General features: G+C 39.3%; 1 pseudogene; it reads right to left on the bottom strand.

Moving 5' to 3' along the window:
* Nucleotides 1-5469: 5469 nt before the first annotated feature.
* LOC141700783 (uncharacterized) overlaps nt 5470-25276 on the bottom strand; it is a 66959-nt pseudogene continuing 47152 nt past the window's right edge.

The following is a 25276-nucleotide window of genomic DNA, read 5'->3' as shown; positions in this document are numbered from 1 at the left end:
AACAAATTAGTCAAAGGTGACGCGCCCTAAACACCAGGCGCGCCCATGTAAATGATTGAGAAAAAAAAGTGCAAGTGAATGTTCAAAAATAGTCTTTACAACTTGCAAGGCTTCAAGGGGCCCGCACCCTTAAATAGTTCAAATACGTAAAAGATAAAGGATGCGTCCTAAGTAGGAGGCGCGTCCTGTGTCTTGTCTTGGCCTTCTGCAGGGGGAGGCTGAGTCTGAAGTGGAGCAGGATCAAGGGACGCGTCCTCTGCTTCTAAGCCCAGAAAAATCCTCTTGTTCTTGATGGATTCTACGGCCCTGACCCTGAAATCATTTACCCATATCTGGGTATCTGCATCAAACTTTGAGAATGTATACTCTGGATCGTTGACAATGAACCCAGAGCACCATTCTTCAAATCCAACCTGGAAGCCGTGCTGATAAACCAGTTTTTTCTCCTCTGTCCATCCATGCAGCCTATCATCATTCAGGGTGTCAAGCTCCAGCTGCATGGTGGAATTCAGGGCGATGACGCTGTCCATTTGCTTCTCTATTGCGGAGACATTGCCTTCCAACACAGCTTTTTCCATCTCCAGACACGTCCTCTCCCCCTCTAGGCGTCTGATTTTAGCATCTTTTTTTTGGGTAAGCAGGGCAATGTGTTTTTCCAGAGATTTGACCTTGTCTTCGGCCTGGCTCTTTGCAGTGTCTGTAACAGCAAGACGCGCCCTAAGCCTGGCAGCCATGTTAGCGCTCTGCCTGGCATGCAGGTGAAGCTCGGCTGCAGCCTTGACCATGGCCTCCTCCGTTTGCTGCTCCGTTCTGAAAGTCCAACCTCTGACTTCATCCTCTGTGAAATTTCCAACAGATGACGCGCCTAGGTATCTGAGAACGAAAGACTGGTCATCAGGGACAGTCTTTTGACGCTTTAAGGGCGCGTCCTCCATGCTTTCAGGAATGTCTAGCACAGTGGTGTCGATTATCTTGGAAGGAGGAGAAGGAGTTGCAATAGGAGTTGGGGTTTTTGCCTTTGGATCGACCTTTGTAGGAGTCTGTTTCCTTGCCCTTTGTTTTTTGGAGGCCCCAATTGCGAATCCTTTGGGGAGTGAGGCCATATCTGTAATAGAAACAGGAAAAGATATTAGTTAAAGGCTCTAAGACGCATCCAGGGAGCAAGACGCGTCCAGGGAGCAAGACGCGCCCATGTTGTGATATAGAATTCTACATGTATGGCAGATTAAAAGTAAGAAGGTACATGAAAAGATGGTAACCAAAATGAGTAAATGCATAAAGGTATAATCAGGAAAATGAAAGACATGAGTAATGCATATATGCAAAGAATGACGCGCCCTACACATATGGCGCGCCCTTCCTAGAGACATGTTGGTTGTGACAGGTTATGGAAAAACTTGAGCTGTAGGAATATAAAACAAGAAGGACGCGTCCTGTGGAAAAATGCGCCCTTAGCAGTCCTGTGGAAAAACGCGCCCTTAGCAGATGTATGTGCATGAAACACCTTCGATTCTTATGTAAGTTAACATTTTTTGAATGGGGAGCTAATTTTTGTAGCTGTGGACGCGTCCAAAATTTATGACGCGTCCTCCCTCACTTAAACTTACCTTGTTCTAAGTTGAATTGCTTACTAATGTCAATCTTGACCACTTCTGCGGCACTGAGGCCCCTGGTTTTTTCTGAAGTTGTGAGAACAGGTTTGCCGTTATGAAATTCAAGGAACTTGCAAATAGAGCCAACCCGGGGTGATAACGCGCCCACTAGCTTGAGGTTGTTTTCTGTAATCATGTCTTTGAGGTTAAAATGCTTCTCTGCATACTGGAGAACCTTGTCTGCCCTCTTTTTCCTTTTCCCTGATAGTTCTTTCTAGACTCTTTTGTCTAGAGATAAAGGATGGTAAGAATTTGTTAAAGAAAGAAGGGAGGACGCGCCATACCAAGAGGGCGCGTCCTGTATATGAAAACATGTTTTTGAGTTACTTACTTGGTTCTAGGTTGAAACGAACACGAGATCTCTTGACGTCATAGATATAAAAGAAGGGTTCTTTCCAATCCCTTTCATGGCTGATCTTGCCTTCATTAAATCCCTTGTTGTTCAGCCACTTATTGACAACGAAGAAGTGATAACCAGGAATTGATTTTCTTATGCTGAAAAAGAAGCTGAATTCCTTCATAGAGGGCGCGCCCAGCCTGAGGTTGTGATACATCATGTACAAAGCCCAAGCCAGTTTGTATGAGTTTGGAGACAACTGGATCGGAGCGACGTCATACCACTTCAAGATCTTCTTAATGTATGGGTGCAAGGGCGCGCCCATGCCTAAGGAAATCAGTTTTGGAGTAAGCACCATTCGGGGAATCCTTTGATTTCCAATGTTAAAAATATGTGGCCTCATGGTTCGAAGAGGGCGCGCCCAGATGCCTTCCATGTCGTAGTATTTCATGTGCCACTGGATTTCCAGGTCAGATGCAGTAGAATCAAGAGCTACACATGCCAGCTTACCCTCTCTTTTCCTTCTGACATTCTTTTCTGCTTCAGTAAGGGTACCGAACCTTGCCCAGTCACAATCTATTTCTACGTCTAAAGGTTCCCAATGCTCTAGGGGAGGATCAGACTTTTGAGGAGATACGGGATACGTCTCAGGGTCAGGAATCCTTCTTTCGAATTCACTTACACTGTGTGGGGACGCGTCCCCAGAAGGAGCCGCGCCCTGGGAAGATGACGCGTCCTGCGTGTTTGACGCATCCATATCAGAAATGGCCATTCCTTGAGGTTTTTGGCTTGTAGAAGGGATAATTTCGTCGTCCGTCCAATCTTCGATGGCGGCCCTTGTATGGAGAGTTGGAGTTCTTTGCCTTTTGACTCCCTTCTTTTCCATTCTTGAAATTATGGGAACATGGTCCATGGAGTCGGAGCTGGAATCAGACATTATAGAGTTTTTGATTTAAGGGAACGAAAGACGCGTCTTTCTGCTCTAAGGAAGGAGTTTGTCCTGTGGATATTGGGAAAGTCGGGTTTAAAAGCTATCAGATGTGGGGAGTAGATTCCGAGGCGTTTATTGAGGGCTTTGAATGGATGAAATGGTGAGAAGGAGGACGCGTCCTCCAGCTGCAAAAGAATGAATAAAAATTTGAGGACGCGTCCATTTATGAAAAAAAAAAGAAAAAAAAAGAAAAAGAAAGATGGAAAAAAGGATATTGGAAGGGCGCGTCCTGAAAATCTACCGCAGGGGGTGTGCTACAATGACGCGTCCTAATAAACCTTTGGCCCTATATTACCTTTATTTGGGACAGCTTAAACATGTCTTAAATTAGGAGATACAGGACGCGCCCTATCGGGAAGACGCGTCCAACATGATTACAATCGTGGAAGGTTAATCGACTGTTAACAATTTGGGGGAAATATGATGAAATCCTAGAAATATGTAGTTGGGAGATCAGGGAAGCAAAACATGTTATAGTTACAGATATATACATATATACATATAAGGAGAACTAAGAATGGTGCATGGAAACTCGAAGCATATGAACGGGTTTTTGCTCATTAAACTCGATTTACTTAATTAAATAAGAAAGTAAAGGAAGATTTGTATACCTTATGAGTTGGCGGTTGGATTGAGCTAAAGAAATAGGGAAATGGCTGGATAGATCACCGGAATTTGGAACTCGAAACTCCTGCTTGAAAAGGCGGCAATGGCGGTTGTGTGAGAGAGAAAAAGAGATGGTGGTGGTGGTATGGTGTAACTAGGGTATTTATAGAAGAAGGACGACTCTAAGGACGACAGCTGTACAACACATGCAGAAGTTGAAAGTAAGACGCGTCTTCCTGTCATGACGCGTCCACATATTTTGAGCCAAATTTCGCTTGGAAAGAAATTCCAATTTTGTTTTTAACTGCAAATGGAATTTGGGGGGTAGTTGTTATATCCAAAATTTGGCATTAAATTGACTCGGGTCAAACACGGGCTAGTTACAGTCACACTCGGCATTGCGTTGTGGGAGTTAGGACGCGTCCAAGCCTACAGGACACGCCTACTTGAGAAGGGATATGTTACGAGGTGGGGAGAGTGCATGGTCAAGGAAGGACGCGTCCAGGCGTTATGGACACGTCAATGTTTATGAAAGTGCTTGGCAGATGAAATCTATGGTGATGGACGCTCTAGGACGCGCCTTAAGTTCTAGGACGTGTCCTGTGACTTTACATGTTATAAGAAACGATTAAAGCAGAGTTAGATTTATGGAGGTTAGGACGCGCCCACTTGGTTAGGACGCGTCCTGTGTTTGATCTATATACTTTTGATGTTGAATTCAGGGCAAAACTTGTATGGAGAGGAGCAATGGAGGTTATTTTTACTAATGTATTTGTTGCAGGTACTCTTTGAAGAATTCCCTCCTTGAGACGGTCAAGGAGGGGGATGTCCGTGAAAAGCTTGAAGGCCTCCAGGGGTATGCCTGATGATTGAAGGCCTCCTCCTGTATTCAACGGGTGTCCTCGTTGGGGATGTGGGGTTTACTTTGGTGTGTGCTTTGGGAGCTCTGTTCTTGTATTCAACGGGTGTCCTCGTTGGAGAACTTTGGAGTCATCCTGCACTTTGCACCCAAGAGCTTGGGATCACCTGTCTTGTTATCTGGTGGGTTATCCTCATTCGGGGGACAGGGACGCGTCTGGCACTTGGGGTGAACCGTGGCTATATCTGCGTTCGTAAATCAAGGGAGATAGCTGTAGCGGAGTGTTATCCTTGCACAGGGAGATGCACTATCCGTGAAGTCCTGCGATTACGGACGAGCCTTGGGCCTTCGCGGTTGGGCCTCATAGTTGGACATTCCTAAAGCTAGCGGAAGATGGATATCGGATGGGCTTCTACTAGGCTTAGGAGTAAGAAGTCTAAATTCATTAGACTTCCTGTCCTACGAGAACTACGTCAGGCTTGATCCCTATATAAAGGGTACGTAGGCACATTGAGAGGGTAAGAAGTTGAGAGCTGATAAGAGAGCCACCACTTACTCTGATCAATCTCAGCCTAAAACAACCACAATCAATTACACACCGCTTAAGTTTCCGGCAAAGAACCATCGTCACAGATCTTAGTTCCGGCGAGAAACCTCAATCTTTGTTGTTACCAGATTCCTCCGTCAACAATAAGTTTTGTAGTTTAGTAGAATATGTATACTATATTTATTAGTGGTTTAATAATTTAATAGTTTATTAGATATATAATACTATTTATCTATTTTTGTAATAATCAAAATTAGGGAATTATGTTGAACCAATCCATTGAACCAAATTATCTCTATTTCGGCTATTATAGTATAGTACAGTATAGATAGGATAGATAGCATTCAAGTCTGAATGTTTGTTACATCAATAAATAGTGAAACAACTGAGAACCCGCTGTTTTGATCAATGGAAGTACTATTTGAAATCAACTATAATCATTTGATTTTTGGTAACTACAACAGTAACACATATGCCTCAAAATAGCCAATTCAGGCTAATATTACCAAGCCAAACATAAAGAGGGAGTTGAGCAAAAGCAATGAAGAGCAAGAGGTAGCGGTGACTGCTAGAATCGTATGTCCTCACCTCCGCAAAAAGTACTCTCTTCATAGTCTTTACCAAAAAAATTCCCATGCATAAGCATAAGCATAAGCATGTCCATGGCATCAGAAAGTAGTAAGAATACCTCCAAACTATTTTATACACATTCCCCTGAAGGTATATCCAGCATATGCCACAATATCAAGCAAAGGTGCCTCGCCACCACCCAATGAGAACAATGACATCTTCAACAATGAAACTTGCAAGACCCAACCTACCAACCCCCTTGATGAACAACCAATTTAGAGCTTCAGGGGTAAATCTGTTAAGAAAAAAAAAGAAATTATATATCATTTCCACACCCCATCTGTGTTGCAATTGTTGTTTTATCCCACTATGTACTCAATTCTCATGAATTCATTGAAAGTATATATCATACCACAAAAATGTGATAAACTCGGAGCTTAACATGATGATTTCTGGTTATAATATCATCGCGTAACAGGGATCTTCTTCTAACAGCATGATCGTACAGTTCAAGAAACAAGTAGAACTACTTAACTGCCTCTCGACTTCAGAACAGAATTCCATTCTGTTGTCGTATAGCACACTCACCACTCTAACAAAAATAGAATGCGTATTTTTGCAAGCCCAACTAATTAAAGAAATAAGCATTTTGTTTTGCTTCTAGAATTTATATGGTCGTGTGAAGCACAAGACTTGAGAAATATACTCTTATATATACTATAAATAATTTCTGTTTCACGATTTTTTTTTTTAAAAATCTTCTGCTCCGTAAGATGAAAGCAAAGAAGTAATCCTATATTTATTTAGTGGCTTCAGCCTCCAGGATAGTTGAATTATATAGTTTACTAGTTAGCAAAAAAAGATTGAAGTTGTATACTGATGTACATGACTAAAACCCCTATTGATATAACACATGTAGAACAGCATATGAAGCAACATGGTTATCCTGGCACTTACTTTCCATGAAGACCCAATGAAAACCCAGCAAGAACAACATAGGTTCCGAATGCCATGAATGGAATATAGAGATCTGGTGCATTGATATCATACATTGGGGGCTTATAGGAAAGTCTACCTCCAACTGGTCCAGTAATTCTTGTCCAATGACCCTGATATAGCAAAAAGGAAAAGAGTAACCGATGTTTAAGTTATTGTTTTTTTCTATTAAGAGAAGTTTAATTTATATTAATACAGGCCCAATAACAGAGACTCAGGGCCCAAAAATAAGAGTCCAGAAAGTACTCAGCTTTAACCTTGAAGGGCCCAGGACGCGTGGCAACATCACCACCGTCCAGGTACCCCGGATCCAGAACATTCCTACGGTCCAGATTCGATAGTATCCTGACGCATCCCAGACGTCCACATGCCCTACAGTCCAAAAGGCACACCTACGGTCCAGATAAAAAGGTACAAACCCCTAAACCCTAGGGAGAGGCCTATAAAAGGCAAGACAAAAGGAAGGTTACAGGGTACAATCTCTCTCACATTTACTTACATACACATACACGTACACACTATACAAACGTTTGCATAATTCTCGTTTTGCCCCTTTTCTCCTTAAAACCCTTTCCCATTCTCACGCCGGAGGTGCCGCGGGGACGCCACCCCCTCCGGTTCTATGTTGTAGGTTCCCACCCTACAGCTACACCGCACGCCGCCGTCATTTCTGTCCAAACGGAGCTTGAGTCCGGGCCCAACAAGTAGAAGGCCTCGGGGTGATTTGGGATTATCATTGGCGCTAGAAGGAGGGGGCGAACCTCCGAGCAGTGGTGTTCATATCCGCAACTTCTACCCTACCCAGCAACTCATAATACCATCCCTCAGTAAGAACGCCACTCCCAATCTCTTAAATCTGTTTTTACGAATTATATTACTGTAAATGTGAGGTACCGTTGAATAACCATGACTACAAGAAAGAGCAAAGTGGGCGTTTCTACTTCTTTCCTTCCACCTCCACCCCAACCCAGGGACAGAGATATGGAAGATCTGGATGAAGGGCCCCTCATAACCCAGACTCCCTCTCAAAATCTCCAACCAGAAGACCAGAGAATAGTCATCGAGAAAGCTGCCCATAAGCATACTGGAACTTCCGCCAACCCCTGGGGAAACATGACCCTGGATCAGATACAGGCTGCGATGGACCTGTGGAAGGAAAAACATGACGCCGAACATGAGACCCGCCCAGGGGATCAGCGAGAACGGTCCGGAGAATCCCGGGGATCCGTCTTTGATCGGATTGCAAAGAATTTAAAGAAACCGTCAGAGGATGCCAGGGATGAAATAAAGAGAGCTGCCCTCCGAGAGAGAATCTGGAAAGTAAAAGAAACCAAAGCCCAAGAAGCTATCGAAAAGCGAATCCGGGAGGAAGAGGCAAAGCTAAAAAGAAAGACACACCGAATTCATGTTTCTTCCGATTCGGAGCCTGAAAAGGAGTCTAAGCAAGAACAAATCGCCCGGGCCCTTCGGGATCTCAAAAGAAAAGTAGAAGGCGATATGGAAGTGGGTGCGGCAGCCACCCCGTTCACCAAGAAGTTGGAATCTACCCCCAGAGAATCAGGGCTGAAGCACTTCAATTTTGACTCTTTTGATGGGTTAGCCAATCCCGAGGAGCATCTGAACTATTTCGAGCAAATCTCTAATATTTATGATTATAGTGACCTAACCAGATGCCGATTCTTCGCATCAACATTAAAGGGGGGAGCTCAGAAATGGTTCAGCCGCATTCCATCCCGGAGTGTGAACTCCTGGAAAGACTTCCGCGAGATATTTTTGAAAAGGTTCAGAGCAAACCGGATGAACGAGCTGCAAATGTGTCATTTGGAGACAATCCATCAGAGAAGCAAGGAATCCCTCCCCGAATTTATCAAGAGATTCCAGGAAGCAGTCAATCAACTCTCCAACTTAAAAGAAAAGGAAGCAGTAAACATCTTTCGGAGAAACTTGCATCCAATATCCTGCGAAGGATACGTAAAAGATTTGATCCACAGGGAACCCCAGAGCCTGGCGTCCGCTTATACCTTGGCATCAAAGTTCATAAAGGAAAATGATTTTCTCAAGTCAATGAAAATGAATCGGAGAATTCATGACGATGACGAATCCCCGGAGCGTCGCTCATCGTCCCGAAAAGACAAAAGATACAAACTGGACAGACAAGCCAACTATATTCAACAGTCTCAGGGAACCCCACCCCGGGATGGTTACTCTCAGCAAAGAAAAAATGAAAGAAAACCTAAGGCCAAAAGGGAGCCCAAGCCGGAACCCGAATGGACACCCCTCAACCGGTCTTCGGCTGACATTTTGCGCGAAGTTAAGGGTAAGCTGTTTTATTATCAACCGAAACCTTTACTAGCGCCTCCCGAGAACAGGGCCCGGGACAAGCATTGTGGCTATCATGAAGATCATGGCCATACCACATAAAACTGTTTCTCTCTCAAGATGTTCATAGAAGACCAGATCAAGAAGGGAAACATGAACCAGTATCTTCAAAGGAGGCTGAATGACAAAGAAAGGGCCCCGGGAAGCGACAAAAATGTGGTGAACGTTGTCTTTGGAGGCACAGCTTCTCCCCAGCGGAGCCCGGACTAGGAGAATGACGTGTTGATGATCCAGCCTCTGGAAGATGAGCCAATCTGCTTCTCTTACTCTGATTATGAGGGACTCGATCCGGATCACAATTTGGCATTGGTGGTAACCCTAGATGTCACAAATTACGAGGTAAAAAGAATTTTAGTTGACAATGGTTCCTCTGCTAATATTGTATTCGAGCACACACTTAATAGGATGGAGCTCGGCCAACTCCGAATGGACCCCTGTCTTGAAGATCCCTTGTACGGATTTGGAAACACAATGATTTCAATCCGGGGCATCATTTATCTTCCTATTATCTTCGGAATTGCACCCCGGCAGGTCTCTCATATGATGAAGTTCTATGTGATAAGCGCAACCTCATCATAAAATATGATCCTTGGAAGGCCCACCATCACCAAGCTCAGGGCAATCCCCTCAACTATTCACTTAAAGCTCAAATTCCCCACCCCGGGAGGCGTCGGAGAATTGAAAGGACACAGGGAGATGGCAGGGAGATGCTATGGTCAAGCCTTGGTCATGGCAGAAACGGAACCGGAGAATAGGAAAAAGAGAATGTCCCTACCCAGGGGACAAAGCAGAAAGAAGCATCGAGAACATCTCAGTAAAAGGGCCCGCTTGGACGTAAATATGATTGAAGACTCCGGGTACAGCGTAACCAATGCTGATGCCCGAATTCAGAAATTTATGGAAAGCAAGGAGAAGACAAAGGTCGAACCTTCCCAACAGACAATTGAAGTAGAGTTGGAACCCGGGAACCCCACCCCGAAAATCAAAGTCGGCAAAGGCCTGGAAACCACCTTCCAAAAAGAGCTTATTGATCTATTGAAAGAATATGCTGATGTATTTGCTGAAAGGAATATGTCCTAAGTCCAATCAGATATTAGGATTTAGGAATAACCTTTTATGTAATCTGTTTTGATTCCATTGATATTAATAAAAGACTTGTTTTGTTTTTATTACGGGCTTTATCTATTTAAGTGTTTAAATAAGATATACCATAGTTTAGAGTAAACCTTTTTTGGATTATGATGAGATCATAATAGTGAGACCTAAAAGATGATAACTCTAAACTTAAATAGTTCCTGGTTATAGGATTACTAACCGGTAATTAATAATCCGCAAAGATCGGTACATACTATGCTTGCTTCATTATGAAGGATGTCTGTTCTCATAGACATTTGTGTGGTGACACTATAGCTAGTATATAGGTGCTTATTATAGAATAAGTTCACTGAACATGACTCGCACAGCTGAACAACTGATGGAGTTCACTCACGTGTCAGCAGTTGTTCACATAGTGATAGTTGTACAAGTATCCTTAGACTTGAGCTCATCATAGTCATCTTGTGTACACTGAACTATGCTTTGGTTTTGTTCTTAGTCTCCAGGGACAATTATTAGGGCTCTACTGGGTATAGGAATTTGTACACGAAGATAGTGTATGATTAATAAAGGATCTACCCCTTCCAGTGAAGGAAGCGAATGTTCAAGGCTGATCCACTTATGCTAGTTCAGGAATCTCTGGTCAGAGTGAATGAAATTAGAAAGGAGTTTCTAATTTGCATAGAACTACGCATAGTAAATGGTAAGCAAGTGATTGAATTAGATAGGCTTGACACGAGATCCATGCCTTGTATTTAATCGGGACATTGTAGGGTAGAAGGAGTTTATTGTACGGTAACTAATCACTGAATAGGTTCTTAGTATTCTAAGCAGTGAATTCATATTATCCGGATAGTCGCGATATGCTGAGAAGTATCCCTCACGATGTAGAATAAATATGATTAATTAATTAATCATATTTAATGAATTGGAGAATTTATATAAATAATGATAAAATAGTTTTATTATTATTTATTTCTACTACCGGCTTAATATTGAACCTACAGGGTCACACCATAAAAAGAGAATGATTTAATGGTGGAGGAATTAATTAATAATGGCTAATAATTATTTATTTGTGAAATAAATAATTAATTGGCAAATTTAATAATTAATTAAATGGGATTTAATTGATTATAAATTAATTAAGAAAAGTTCTTAATATTATTAATTAAAGGATTTAATTTTTGGAAATTAAATCAAGAGAGAGAATTATTTCTAAAGTGTTTAGAAAAAGAATTAATAATTAAAAGGTGTTTTAATTATTAATGAGAATAATAAATGGGATAATAATAATAATATTTATGGGAAAATTTCAGCTGAAAATTTTGCCTATAAATATACTATTATAGACCCTATTTTTATTTGAACCCAAAAACCCAAAAGTTTTAGAAAACCAAATTCTCTCCACCTCCTCCTCCTCCTTAACGTCGTTTTCTTGGTGGATACCGGTGGAGTGCTTCACGTTTGAGGAGCAGCTGTTAAGGATCTCTGATCGTTGCTCTTGGATCGCATATTAAAGGTTAGTAATCGATCCCTATGTTTTTACCACGATTTATATGCTTTTATTTTGGATTTTATATGTGTAAAAGTGTTTTACCATGCCTCCGCTGCGATTAAAATCCATCATTCGCTTGGTACCCAGAAGACATGCCGGGGATTGATGAATCTGTGGCGATGCACAACCTGGATGTAGATCCAAAACAAAGACCAATCAAGCAAAAACGAAGAAACTTTACCCCGGAAAGACAGCAGGCAATCGATCAAGAAGTTGAAAAGTTGTTAAAGGTAGATATCATATATGAAATTAAGTATTCGGATTGGCTAGCAAACTAGTCAAGAAACCCAATGGAAAGTGGCGAATGTGTGTGGATTACACAAGTCTCAATTCGGCGTGTCCTAAAGATTTCTACCCCTTGCCCAACATCGACCAGCTGATAGATGCAACCTCTGGTCATGTTATGCTAAGCTTCATGGATGCTTTTTTGGGATACAACCAAGTCAGAATGAATCCGGCAGATATCGCGAAGACGGCGTTTATTACACACCGGGCTGTCTTCGCTTTTGTTATGATGCCGTTCGGGTTAATCAACGCCGGGACAACGTACCAGAAAATGATGAATACCATCTTCAAAAATCAGCTGGGCAGGAACATGGAATCTTACGTCGATGATATGATCTGTAAGTCAGTCACAATCCCGGATCACATCAAAGACCTCAAGGAATGCTTCGACAATCTGAGAAGGTACAATATGAAGCTGAACCCGGAGAAGTGCGCTTTCGGGGTCCCCTCTGGGAAATTTCTCAGTTTTCTAGTCAGTGAGCGGGAAATAGAAGCCAACCCGGAAAAAATCAAAGCTATAATGGAAATGACGGTTCCCCAAACTCAAAAGGATATTCAGAAGCTCGCAGGATGCTTGGCAGCCCTTCGCAGATTTATCCCAAAATTGGCAGAAAGGTGATTGCCTTTCTTCGAGCTGTTAAAAGGAGCCCAAAATAAAAAGCTGATCGATTGGACCCCGGAGTGCCAAATAGCGTTTGAGGAAGTCAAACGACATCTGATGAACCCGCCTATTCTGTCAAAAGCAAAGCCTGGAGAGCTTCTTTATCTCTATATTACAGCCGAAGAAAGAGCGGTATCCTCTACACTCATCAGGGACGAAAGTGATTCCTAAAGCCCGGTATACTATGTAAGTCGGGTCCTAAAGGACGCTGAAACCCGGTACCCAAACTTGGAGAAATTCGCCCTGGCTCTTGTGCACTCGAGCAGAAAGCTAAGGCAGTATTTCCAGGGCCGAGAAATCATGGTGATCACTAACCAACCACTACGGAAAATCATTCATAAGCCAGATGCCTCTGGGAGATTGGTCAAATGGGCGATTGAATTGAGGCAGTTCAATATCAAATTTATCCCAAGGACAACTATAAAAGCCCAGGCGTTGGCCGAATTCGTCATGGAATGTACCTTTCCTGAAGTCCCGGAGACACCTAAAATCCAATCCGGAGAAGAAAAGGAGACTAGCAACCGAAATTCTTGGACATAACATGTTGATGGTTCGACAACAGTCGAGAGGTCCAGGGCTGGCCTAATCCTTTCCAGCCCGGGCGGTTTCACAATCCAACAAGCCATAACCTTCGCTTTCAAAGCAACAAACAACCAGGCCGAATATGAAGCTCTCCTCTCCGGACTCAGGCTAGCCAAATCCCTTGGGGTAAGACGTTTAACCATCTATAGTGACTCTCAAATCGTGGTAAAGCAGACCAGCGGTGAATATATTACAAAGGATCCCAAACTTGCTCGATATCAGGAAATGGTGAGAAGTATCCTGGAAACCATCCCGGACTCAACCATCTTGCAAATAAACAGGGAAGAAAATGCGAAGGTAGATGAGCTGTCCAAGCTCGTCTAGAATACTTCAGACTTAAGCAGTTCGATCTACTTCGAGGAGCTCGGCGCACCCAGCACCGACCGGCCCGAGGTATTATGTGTCAGCAGCCCGGATAACTGGATGACTCCTTACATAGCTTATCTTAAGGACGGGACCCTGCCGGAAGACCAGAACAAAGCATGATACCTCAAGTATAAGGTTGCCCGTTTCTTTCTTGAAGATAATCAGCTATACCGGCGAACCTTCTCTGCCCCGACTTTAAAATGTGTGTAATATATAATAGATGATGTCAAAGATTACTGATGTTGACAATGTCATTAGCAATCAGTTATATAATAGATGATGTCAAAGATTACTGATGCTGACAATGTCTTTAGCAATCAGTTATATAATAGATGATGTCAAAGATTACTGATGCTGAGAATGCCATTAGCAATCAGTTATATAATAGATGATGTCAAAGATTACTGATGCTGACAATGTCATTAGCAATCAGTTAAGCTTGGGGCCAACCCTAAGTAAGTTGTATTGTAACCTTAATCTGTAATTCATACTTGTAACACTTATTGTCTGTAAAATGTAAATGGAGCAGACTGGAGCATTTTTCCCTAAATAGTGTCAAGCCTAAGAATTCTATCTGGATGAAGATGAAGAAGGTCATGCCTCAGAAGAATTATGAAGAAGCTTGGAGTTGAATAATAATGTTTGGTGAAAAACATTCTAAGTCAAGATCTCTACAAGTCACAGAATTAGTGTTATAGAGAAGTCATTCGAGAACTCAGAAAAACCTATCGAGAACTCAGAAAGACCTATCGAGAACTCAGGCATTGTCTATCGAGAACTCAGGAAATGCTATTGGAGATATCGATAATTCAGATACCCATTCGAGAACTCAGAGATATCGACAAGTATACATTCATTAGAGAACTCTGAGTTATCGATAAGCCAAAGTCCATTAGAGAACTTTGAGTTATCGATAAACCAAAATTCACTAGAGAACTCAGAGTTGTCGATAAATCAAGTCAACAATAAAGTTTCAGAGATATCGACAAGACAACATGCCTATCGAGATATCGAGTTCTCTATAGTTACTTGGAGATCTCGAAGTGAAGAAATTTCTCTAAGTACAGAATTGCAGAACAGTTCGATATCCAAGGTTGAAAATCAACAAATAATTCACACAGCTGGATTGACAATTCTACAAAAAGCAGCTTGAGAGATGTGCAACATCAATGGCAAAGATTAATTGACAGGGGAAGATTAAAGTAAACACGGGATGCTAAAGATATGCTAAGCCAGAAATGGAAGATTTGCTTTTAAATAAATAGAAATGACAAGTGACAGTGTAGAAAAGCTAATAGCATGTTTATTACATACTGTGTAAACCAGTAGTTAACTGAGTTATAAAGTTAACACTGGTCCTTAGTCAGTTGTAACAATCTAGATAGAAAATCTTGTATTCTCTCTCAAGAAAGAAGCTAAGTTCTAAACCAAGAACTTAGAGATTTTGTAGCAAAACACTGCTTGATTTTTAATATAAAATTAAGTGAGTTTTGAAGATCTTCGTTTTACATATTTGCATTGTTATTTATGTTTAACATCTATTCTACCAAATCATTTATAACAACCAACTGCTAAAGCCAAAGTCGATCAAAAAGTAAACATTTAAGCCAAAACACATTCACCCCCCCTGTGTTGTATTCATACCTAACAAGTGGTATCAGAGCAAAATCTGAAAGTAAACGGATTAGATCTTGGAAAAATGAATACACAAAAAATCAGTAGTACCAATTTTCCTCCCTTTGATAAGGCCAACTACACTTTATGGAAAAAGAAAATGTTGTTGTTTATAAGAATGGCCAATCACCTTTATATTCAGATCCTCAAGAATGGGTCCTTCACTCCTATGGTTAGAGCTGATGAAACCACAGATGGTGACATGGTTATTCCAGCTCATTTTGCTCCCAAGGATCCCTCTGAGTATACTGATATTAAAAGAGAGAAAGTTTCCCTAGACAGTCTTTGCAACTGATACTAATTGAGTCACTTGACAATGTAATGTATAATAACATTATCAACTGTGACACTGCTAAACAGATCTGGGAAAAGATTGAGATACTCTGTGAAGGAACTGAGGAGATTAGGTCAAATCAAAGAAGGATATTGATTTCTCAGTATGAGGGTTTTATGGCTAAACCAAAGGAGGGTATTACTGATGTGTTTGTAAGGTTTAATAAGCTGATAAATGACTTGCAGCTTCATGATAAATTTTATAATGTTGAAGAAGTGAATTTGAAGTTCTTGCTTACTCTCCCTGATCATTTGGAACAAAAGATCTCTGCAATCAGAAAAGGAAGGGATTTGAGTAGAATCACACCGGAAGTGCTCTATGGGGTTCTGAAAACTTATGAACTTGAAATGATTCAAAAGATGTGACGACTGAGAATTTTTCGACGTAATTAAGTCAATAAAGTATGTTTTATGTGATGTGATTCTAATTATGTGATTAAGTGTTGATTAATTATCTTTGCTGTATATTAGAATATAGGAGCGTAAGTAAAAATGTTCCAATTTAAAGAGTCAGCTTAGGAATTAAGCTGTGTTGTCGGGCCGTCAGGTAGAAAGGAACCCGTCCTAATAAGGGTTTAAAGAATATTAAATGTGAATTATGTGTGATTGAGTGAAATGAATGTTTAAATAAAGTATTTCATCCTAAGTGACGTATCAGTCGATAATGATAATGAGAAGCGTAATCGAAACGCTAAGCGTCGGGCCGTCAGGATGAACGTGACCCGATACACGTAAAAAAAGGGGTAAAGATTAAAGAAGGATAAATTCTCTGATCAAACCTGAGTTGTTATGTGATCGTATATGTGTGATTGCTTATCTGTGTGTATGACTATGTGCTCTGCGACATTTTTATGAATTTAAAGGAATTATTTGATTTAAATGAAGGTTTATTTAACCTTCGCGCATTTTTATAAAATTATCTGAGTAAGATAATGTTAGATATATTTGATAATGTCATGGCCAATGTGATTTATGTTTAGTTTTCAGATCTTACTTAAACAGGATAAATCAGTACTTACTGGAAGTCAGGACTTAAGGATATCAGTACTTATATTATCAGGAGATAATCATTAGAAGATGGATATCATAACTTAAGTACTGAAGGACGTTCAGATAAGGAAGACAGCTGGTTAAAGGAAAGAAGATCGACACAAACATAAGAAGAGATATGCATGAAGAAGAAATTCTATGAAGAATAGAATACTTGGAAGAAAAGATATCTGATTGATATATTTTAGGAAGCAGAATTATATTCCATATCAATTAGCGATTATCTTGTAACTATGTAGTATATAAACACAGACATAGGGTTTATACTATATGTGTTATCACAATCGAGAAGATTATTCATTGTAACCCTAGCAGCTCTCGTGATATTTGTTCATCACTGAGAGAGAACAGTTCCATACTATAACAGAGTTTATTGTTTCAATAAAGTTTGTTTTCTGTTACTTGAGTTATTAAAGTTCGATTTGATTGTGCTATACACTGTATTCACCCCCCTCTATAGTGTGTGTGTGACCTAACAAGTGGTATTAGAGCCTGTCTGTTAACACACAAACAGTTTAAGATCCAAACACAATCATATCTGAAGCAGAAACTCCAACTAAGCTCACCAAAGCTGAAGAACCTCCAAAGACACAAATTCAAAGTTGATATGAGACTATTAGAGTTCCCATATTGAGACCATCTGAATATGCCATATGGAAGGTGAGGATGACCATGTTTCTGGAAGCTACAGATCCAGAATATCTTGATAGAATCAAGGAAGGGCCTCACAAACCAACCAAGCTCGCTGTTGCAGTTGCAGGTGAAGCAGCAAAGTCTATACCAAATGAGAAGAGTGATTACACTGCTGAAGATATCGTATCAATTGCTAAGGATGCTAAGGTACGACACTTACTGCATAGTGCTATTGATAATGTAATGTCAAACAGGGTAATAAACTGCAAGACTGCAAAGGATATATGGGATGCTTTGGAAACAAGATGTCAGAGAACGGATACGATTAAGAAGAACAGGAAGACAATACTCACTCAAGAGTATGAACACTTTGACTCAAAGGCTAATGAGTCATTGACTGATTTATATGATAGATTTGTCAAACTCTTGAATGATTTGTCACTGGTTAATAAGGAGTATGATTTGAAGATTCAAACCTTAAATTCCTGTTAGCTCTTCCTGAATGCTGGGATTTGAAGGCAACAACAATAAGAGACAACTATAATCTTGATGAAACAACTCTTGATGAAATTTATGGAATGCTCAAGACTCGTGAACTTGAGATGGAACAAAGAAGCAAGAGGGAAGGAGGAAAGTCAAGGACAGTTGCTCTTAAGGCTGAAGAAGAATCCCCCAAGGCAGCTACCTCCAGGAAAGACAAGGGTAAAGCTCTCTTCACAAAGTCTGATACCGAGTCATCAAGTTCTGAAAGTGATGATGACTCAGAATCTGAAAGCTTGCCTGAAACGGATGCTGATGAAGAGATGATGAAGCTGTGTGCTCTTATGGTGAAAGGGATCACAAAGATTGCATACAGGAAGTTCAGGAAGGGAAAGAAGTTTTTTAGGAAAGGCATAATTTCTGATAAGAAAAATTTCAGAAAATCTGAGGGCAGAGGAGGAAAGTCTGATAGAGGAGATTATACAAATGTCAAATGCTACAACTGTGGTGAGAAAGGCCACATATCTCCTAATTGCAAGAAAGTGAAGAGTGACAGAGGCAAGGCTCTTGTCACAAAGAAGAAAAGCTGGAGAAACACCTCAGATTCTGAAAGTGAGGAGAATTATGCCTTGATGGCAAATGCTGATAAGGCAAGTGCTGAAAGCAGTTCTGAAGCTGCTGAATTAAAGGTACCTCAAACTACTTATGCCTTTCATACTGATGATATTAATGAGTTCAGAAGATATCTTAAAACCATTTTCATTAGTTATAGAGATCAAACTTTAACATGTGAAAGATTAACTTCTAAAAATCTTGCTTGCAAAAAGAGGAATGATTATTTAGAAAAAGAGTTAGTCATGTTCCATCAAACTCAGAAAGATAGAGATGATGCTTTCTATGTTAGAAATGAAGTGCTTCAAATGAATGAATCTCTAAAACTGAGTTAGAAAAGGAAAGAGAGATTATCAGAACTTGGACTAACTCTGGCAGAACAACTCAGAATTTGTTAAGTAGTGAAAACTAGAAAGAGGGCTTAGGTTATGGAGAGGATAAGAATGATAAAGGAACTGTAGATATTAAGCCTGTAGTTGTTAAACAAAAGCCAAAGTTAAAACCTGTTAAGTTTGTAGCTGTAAAGTCTGATAATGAGAAATCAGAAGTTAAAAAGGAATTAACTTCTGACAAACTAAAACAGGAAAAGACAACTGAAGTAAACGTAGGCATAATGACTAAGAAGCAGCTTAAGCATAAGCTGAAAGATGTTAAGAATGCAAACAAGGTAAAATCACCTAGGAAAAATAGGAATGGAAAGGAAGGTGTGAATAAAAGCAATGATTATAAGCCTGTTCCTGAAGCTCCTAGGAAAATGTGTCATAACTGTGGAAGTTCTAACCATCTGGCTTCTTTTTGCAGGAAGAATAAGAACATAAACTCCTTACCTTCAAAGTCAGGAGTTAAGAGTCAGTCTGTTAGATATAAGCCACAAAATCCTTGTTTTTATTGTGGTAGTTTATGGCATTCCATTTATACTTGTAAGGAATATCATAGTTTGTACTATGATTATTATCAAATAAAACCTTCTTTAAAGAAAGTTACCATTGTTCCTTCTAGTGTAAGTTCTGATTCAAAGTCTGATAGTGTAAATTCTGATAAGAAAAATGTTAACATAAACTCTGATGCTAAATCCGCTGCATATGTTAACAGACTTAATAAGGCCAAAGGATCCAAGCATGTCTGGGTCCTTAAAACTAATAATTAGTGGTCTTTGTGATTGCAGGGCAACAGGAAAAACATCCTAGTTCTGGACAGTGGATGCTCAGGACATATGACTGGAAATAAAGCCCTGCTATCAGACTTTGTGGAGAAGGCTGGCCCAGGTATTTCTTATGGAGATGGAAACATTGGAAAAACATTGGGATATGGCAATATCAATCTTGGGAATATCATCATTAAAGAAGTAGCTCTAGTCTCAGGACTTAAACACAATCTGCTGAGTGTTAGTCAAATCTGTGACAGAGGTTATCATGTGGATTTCTTTGAAGAACACTGTGAAGTTGTAAGTAAATCTACAGGCAAAGTTATTCTGAAAGGATACAGGCGTGGTAACATTTATGAATCCAAGCTTTCAACAAGTACTGATGGTTCTGTAATATGTCTGATGAGTAGAGCATCAATTGAAGAAAGCTGGAATTGGCACAAGAAACTCTCTCATTTAAATTTCAACAATATAAATGAACTAGTCAAGAAAGATCTTGTGAGAGGACTGCCAAAGTCAGTATTTGCTCCTGATTGCCTTTGTGATTCTTGTCAGAAGGCTAAACAAAGGAAATCCTCATTCAAGAGCAAGACTGAATCATCAATTCTTGAGCCTTATCACCTTCTACATGTTGATCTATTTGGTCAAGTAAATGTCATGTCTATTGCAAAGAATAAATATGCTATGGTCATAGTGGATGAGTTCACCAGATACACATGGGTGTATTTCTTGCACATAAAAAGTGAAACTGCATCTCTCTTGATTGATCATGTCAAACAACTGGATAAATTGGTCAAAGACTCAGTGAAGATAATAAGAAGTGATAATGGTACTGAGTTCAAGAATTTGATAATGGAAGAGTTCTGCAAAAACCATGGAATCAAACAGGAATTCTCTGCTCCTGGAACTCCACAGCAAAATGGAGTTGTTGAAAGAAAGAATAGAACTCTCATTGAAGCTGCACGTACAATGCTTGATGAAGCAAGCTTCCAACCTATTTCTGGGCTGAAGCTGTGCAGACTGCTTGTTTTACTCAGAATGCAACACTCATTAACAAGCAAGAAAAGACACCATATGAGATGGTGAAGAAAAAGAAGCCAAATCTGAAGTATTTTCATGTATTTGGATGCAAGTGTTTTGTTCTTAAGACTCATCCTGAATAGCTATCCAAATTTGATCTAAAAGCTGATGAAGGAATCTTTGTTGGATACCTACTTTCCATAAAAGCCTTCAGAGTCTATAACTTGAGAACAAAAGTGGTCATGGAATCTATCAATGTCTCTTTTGATGATAAGAAGATTACTGGACTTGAAGATTTTATTGATCATGATCAGCTGAGATTTGAAAATGAAGACTCAAATTCTGATACTGAAAATCCTGACAATCTAAATCCTGATACTGCAAACTGTGATGGATTAAACTCTGATGTTATTGAAACTGTGGTGACTACGTCAAAGGAAGATGCACCTATGCAGGGGGAGCATACTCAAGATCTAACCACATCTCAAGAAGCATCAGAACATACATTTGGCTCTTCAAGTTCTGATTCGTCAAGTTCTGATAAGCCAAGTTCTAATAGTTCTGAAAATCTAATTTCTGAAGAATCCAACTCAGAGAGCATAGTTTCAGGGGGAGCATCAGAAAATGTTAATGAAGACAGCATGAATCATGGGGGAGCATCCAGTTCTAGAGAGAACCTTCCATCTGCAAGGAAGTGGACTAAATCACATACACCTGATTTGATAATTGGAAATCCTGATGCAGGTGTCAGAACTAGAACAGCTACTTCAAGTGAATGTATTTACAATTCTTTTTTTTCTCAAACTGAGCCAAAGAAAGTGGAAGAAGCTCTTCAAGATGCTGATTGGGTGCAAGCAATGCAGGAAGAGTTAAATGAATTTGAAAGAAACAAAGTTTGGACCCTAGTGCCAAGACCAAAAAATAGATCTGTTGTTGGTACAAAATGGGTATTCAGAAACAAAACTGATAGTGATGGCATAATTACAAGGAATAAGGCAAGGCTGGTTGCAAAAGGATATTCTCAACAGGAGGAAATTGATTATGATGAAACATTTGCACAAGTTGCTAGATTGGAAGCCATAAGGATATTTTTGGCTTATGCTGCTCACAAAAAGTTTACTGTCTTTCAAATGGATGTGAAAAGCGCTTTTCTCAATGGAGAATTGGAGGAAGAAGTATATGTTGAACAACCTCCAGGCTTTGTAGATTCCAAATATCCAGATTATGTCTACAGGCTTGATAAAGCACTTTATGGACTTAAGCAAGCTCCAAGAGCATGGTATGAGACTTTAGCTCAGTTTCTTCTGGAAAGTGGATTTAACAGAGGAACAATAGACAAAACACTGTTCTACCTCAACCATCGAAAGGACTTACTTCTGGTCCAGATTTATGTTGATGATATCATTTTTGGTTCTACAAATGACAGACTTTGCAAGAAATTTGCCAAACTGATGCAGTCAAGGTATCAAATGAGTATGATGGGGGAACTTAGCTATTTTCTGGGCCTTCAAGTCAAGCAGGATGACTCAACCTTTGAAGACTGCTGCAAGTGGTTTTGAAGCAAAAGTGGTTACTGGAAAGGAAGCAAGAGATAAAACTGGATTGGGAAGTGCTGATGAAAGAAGAATACAGAACACAACCAATGATCCAACTTCCTTAAGTGAACCAGGTATTGGAGCAACTCCTGAGAGATTGAATCAACTAAAATCTGTACAAATGGTTTACCATACCTACTTGAAAGAACACATCTTGTTGTACTTCATGACAGATGGTAGGGTTTATCATATAAGGGAAAATGCCATTCCACTGAAGTATTTTGAAGAACTGGAACATGTATCATTCTTACTTCAAGTGAATGACAAAATAACAGAAAGTGCTGCAAACTTTTTGAAGTGTCAAATTCAGAAACAGAAAAAGCTTTATTCTGTTAAGTCTGACAGCTCATATCTTCCAAAGTACAGAGATCACAAGGGTGATATTGTTGAGATGAAGCCCAATTTTTCTAAGATTATAACTACCTTTCTGGGTTACAGGGCTGTGGAATTCAATCTTGAGTCTGACAAGGCATATTTGATCAGACTGGATCAGGACATAAGGAAAGCTAGAATTAATGATCTCAGGGCTGCAATCTTTCAAATTGGTGAAGATACTGCAGAACTTAAAGATGCTAAAAGGAGGATGATTGATGAACTCAGATATGCTGAGAGATGTTTGTTGAAGAACTATCTCAGAACAACTCCTGACATCAGAGAGATCAGAAGATGAAGCCAAATCAAGATCTACAACTGCTTAAATTCTGATATGAATACAGACTGAAGTTGTTATCAGAAGTTAAAGATTGGTAAAGCTTTAAGGACTGTAAGTTGTAGTTATCTAGTCAAATTCTCATGCATTTGTACTTAATGTTTTTGACATCATCAAATATTTGTTAAACTTGTATATTATTCTAATTTACAAGTTGGGGGAGATTGTTAGATATATTTGATAATGTCATGGCTAATGTGATTTATGTTTAGTTTTCAGATCTTACTTAAACAGGATAAATCAGTACTTACTGGAAGTCAGGACTTAAGGATATCAGTACATATATTATCAGGAGATAATCATCTGAAGATGGATATCAGAACTTAAGTACTGAAGGATGTTCAGATAAGGAATGCAGCTGGTTAAAGGAAAGAAGATCGAGACAAACATAAGAAGAGATATGCATGAAGATGGAATTCTATGAAGAATAGAATACTTGGAAGAAAAGATATCTGATTGATATATTTTAGGAAGCAGAATTATATTCCATATCAATTAGCGATTATCTTGTAACTGTGTAGTATATAAACACAGACATAGGGTTTACACTATAAGTGTTATCACAATCGAGAAGATTATTCATTGTAACCCTAGAAGCTCTCGTGATATTTGTTCATCACTGAGAGAGAACAGTTCCATACTGTAACAGAGTTTATTGTTTCAATAAAGTTTGTTTTCTGTTACTTGAGTTATTAAAGTTCGATTTGATTGTGCTATACACTGTATTCACCCCCCTCTACAGTGTGTGTGTGACCTAACAGATAAAAACATGGGATTTGTTTTGTTATCTTCATAATAGTTCTAGGGACTTTCTAAAAATAATGGATGGATTTATTTGGTAGACATTGCATTTTAAATTGATTTTTATGTGGAAAAATGTTATTATTAGCACGAACTTGCGAAAATCATATAAAATCAAGCGTCCGCTCAAAAATCTATTATGAGTAATGGTTGGGAAGCTAATTTCGAGATCTACGTATTAAAATTGTCACTTGCAATAATTTTCGACTTTCCGAGAGAGATATATTTTATAATTGATTTTTGTTACATTTGAGTAAAAAGAAAGAATCAATTAGGTATAAAAGGGATTTAGTAGATTACTAAAATGCCCTTGACTTTGATAGTTTATAAACCATACCCCCCCTTTTTTCTTTTCTTTCCCGTGCACTCCACTCTCCCCTTCTCTTTTCTTTTTTACTCTCTCTCTCTCGGCTACTCTCTCTCTCTCTCGGCTCTCTCCATCTCTTCTCTCTCTCTCTCTTGCATGCAACACTCAAACCTCACTCAAACTCAAAGATATTGCTATCTTTGGTCCCTATTTTCGGTATACATCTCAATTTCCATTTGCATGTGAGTATTTGTGTAGGTGTTTTGGTGATCATCTTTATGGTAGTGTTCAAGGAAATTGATTTCTTGATACAAAACTATAAGAGTGAATTCAAGAGGATTAAGTGGCTTAAAACTCAAGAGGAGACCCGTTTCGGGCTCTCTTAAGTTCGACCACCACCGGCTATGATCCAAGGAGAGCCGGTGGAGTTTTTATGATATGTTAATTTGATTTTTAAGCCTTGCATGTTTTGGTTTCTTGAGGGTTTGAAAAAGGGTTTTGTATTTTTAGAAACTCAAGTATGTGATTGATAAATGGATTGCATTGATTGTTTTAAAAAGAAATTGGATGTGTGTAAATGAATTGTTGCTTAGAAAATCAAAAATTAAGGTTTGCATTTTGGGTTATAATTCGGCTTTGTGTTAATTAGAAAGGAAATGGGATTTGATGACTTGATCTTAGTAAAAGCTAAGCCTAATTAGTGAAAAATGTGATTGCATGTTAGAACAAGTTATGCATGTCAAAGTTTAGCCCTTGAGTTGTGAATCTTGATTTTGCCAAATAGAAAATGGGTCTAGAAGAGATTTGCTTGATGATTAAGTGAATACATGCTTGTCGAATGAATAATTTGATTAAAGCCTAAATCATTATTGATGTTTTGTTTTATGATTCGAAAATCTTGATGAAAATGAATTGAATGACTAAATAGGTTTAAAACAAGTGGGAAATGTGATATACATCTTGCATGTAAAAATTGATCCGTGCATGTGGGATTTATTGAAAAACCCGAATGGGTCTTAGGCTTAAAAAGAGAATTAAGTTGATTTTTGCTAAATATCTTAATGGCTAGTGAGAACTTGATTGCATGGTAATGATTGGATGGTATTTGTGTTCGAATTTTGATAATTAAAATAAGGTGTTGATTTTCGATTCTTAATGTGATTATGATTCGTATTTTTGATTAAAAAGGATGATGTTTAATTGCGTAAATGCCTCTTGCGATTTGCATTATTTGTGTTTGATTATATGAGATTGAAATTGAGTATACATTGTTGTGCTTTATGTGTATGGCCGAATGATATATAAGTAGAAAAGCGACCGATTTGGTTCCAATACCTTGCTAAGTGATTGCTTGTGAAATCCTTGGAGATATGTGATTTATTTGTGTGATTGGTTGTTGTTATGGTTCGAATTAAGGAATAAAAGAAAAAGGGA

This window comes from Apium graveolens, chromosome 2, assembly GCF_009905375.1.
Source record: "Apium graveolens cultivar Ventura chromosome 2, ASM990537v1, whole genome shotgun sequence".
In the NCBI taxonomy this organism is placed as follows: Eukaryota; Viridiplantae; Streptophyta; class Magnoliopsida; order Apiales; family Apiaceae; genus Apium; species Apium graveolens.
Note: the sequence above shows the minus strand (reverse complement) of the source record. Positions and strands in the feature narration are given on the sequence as shown.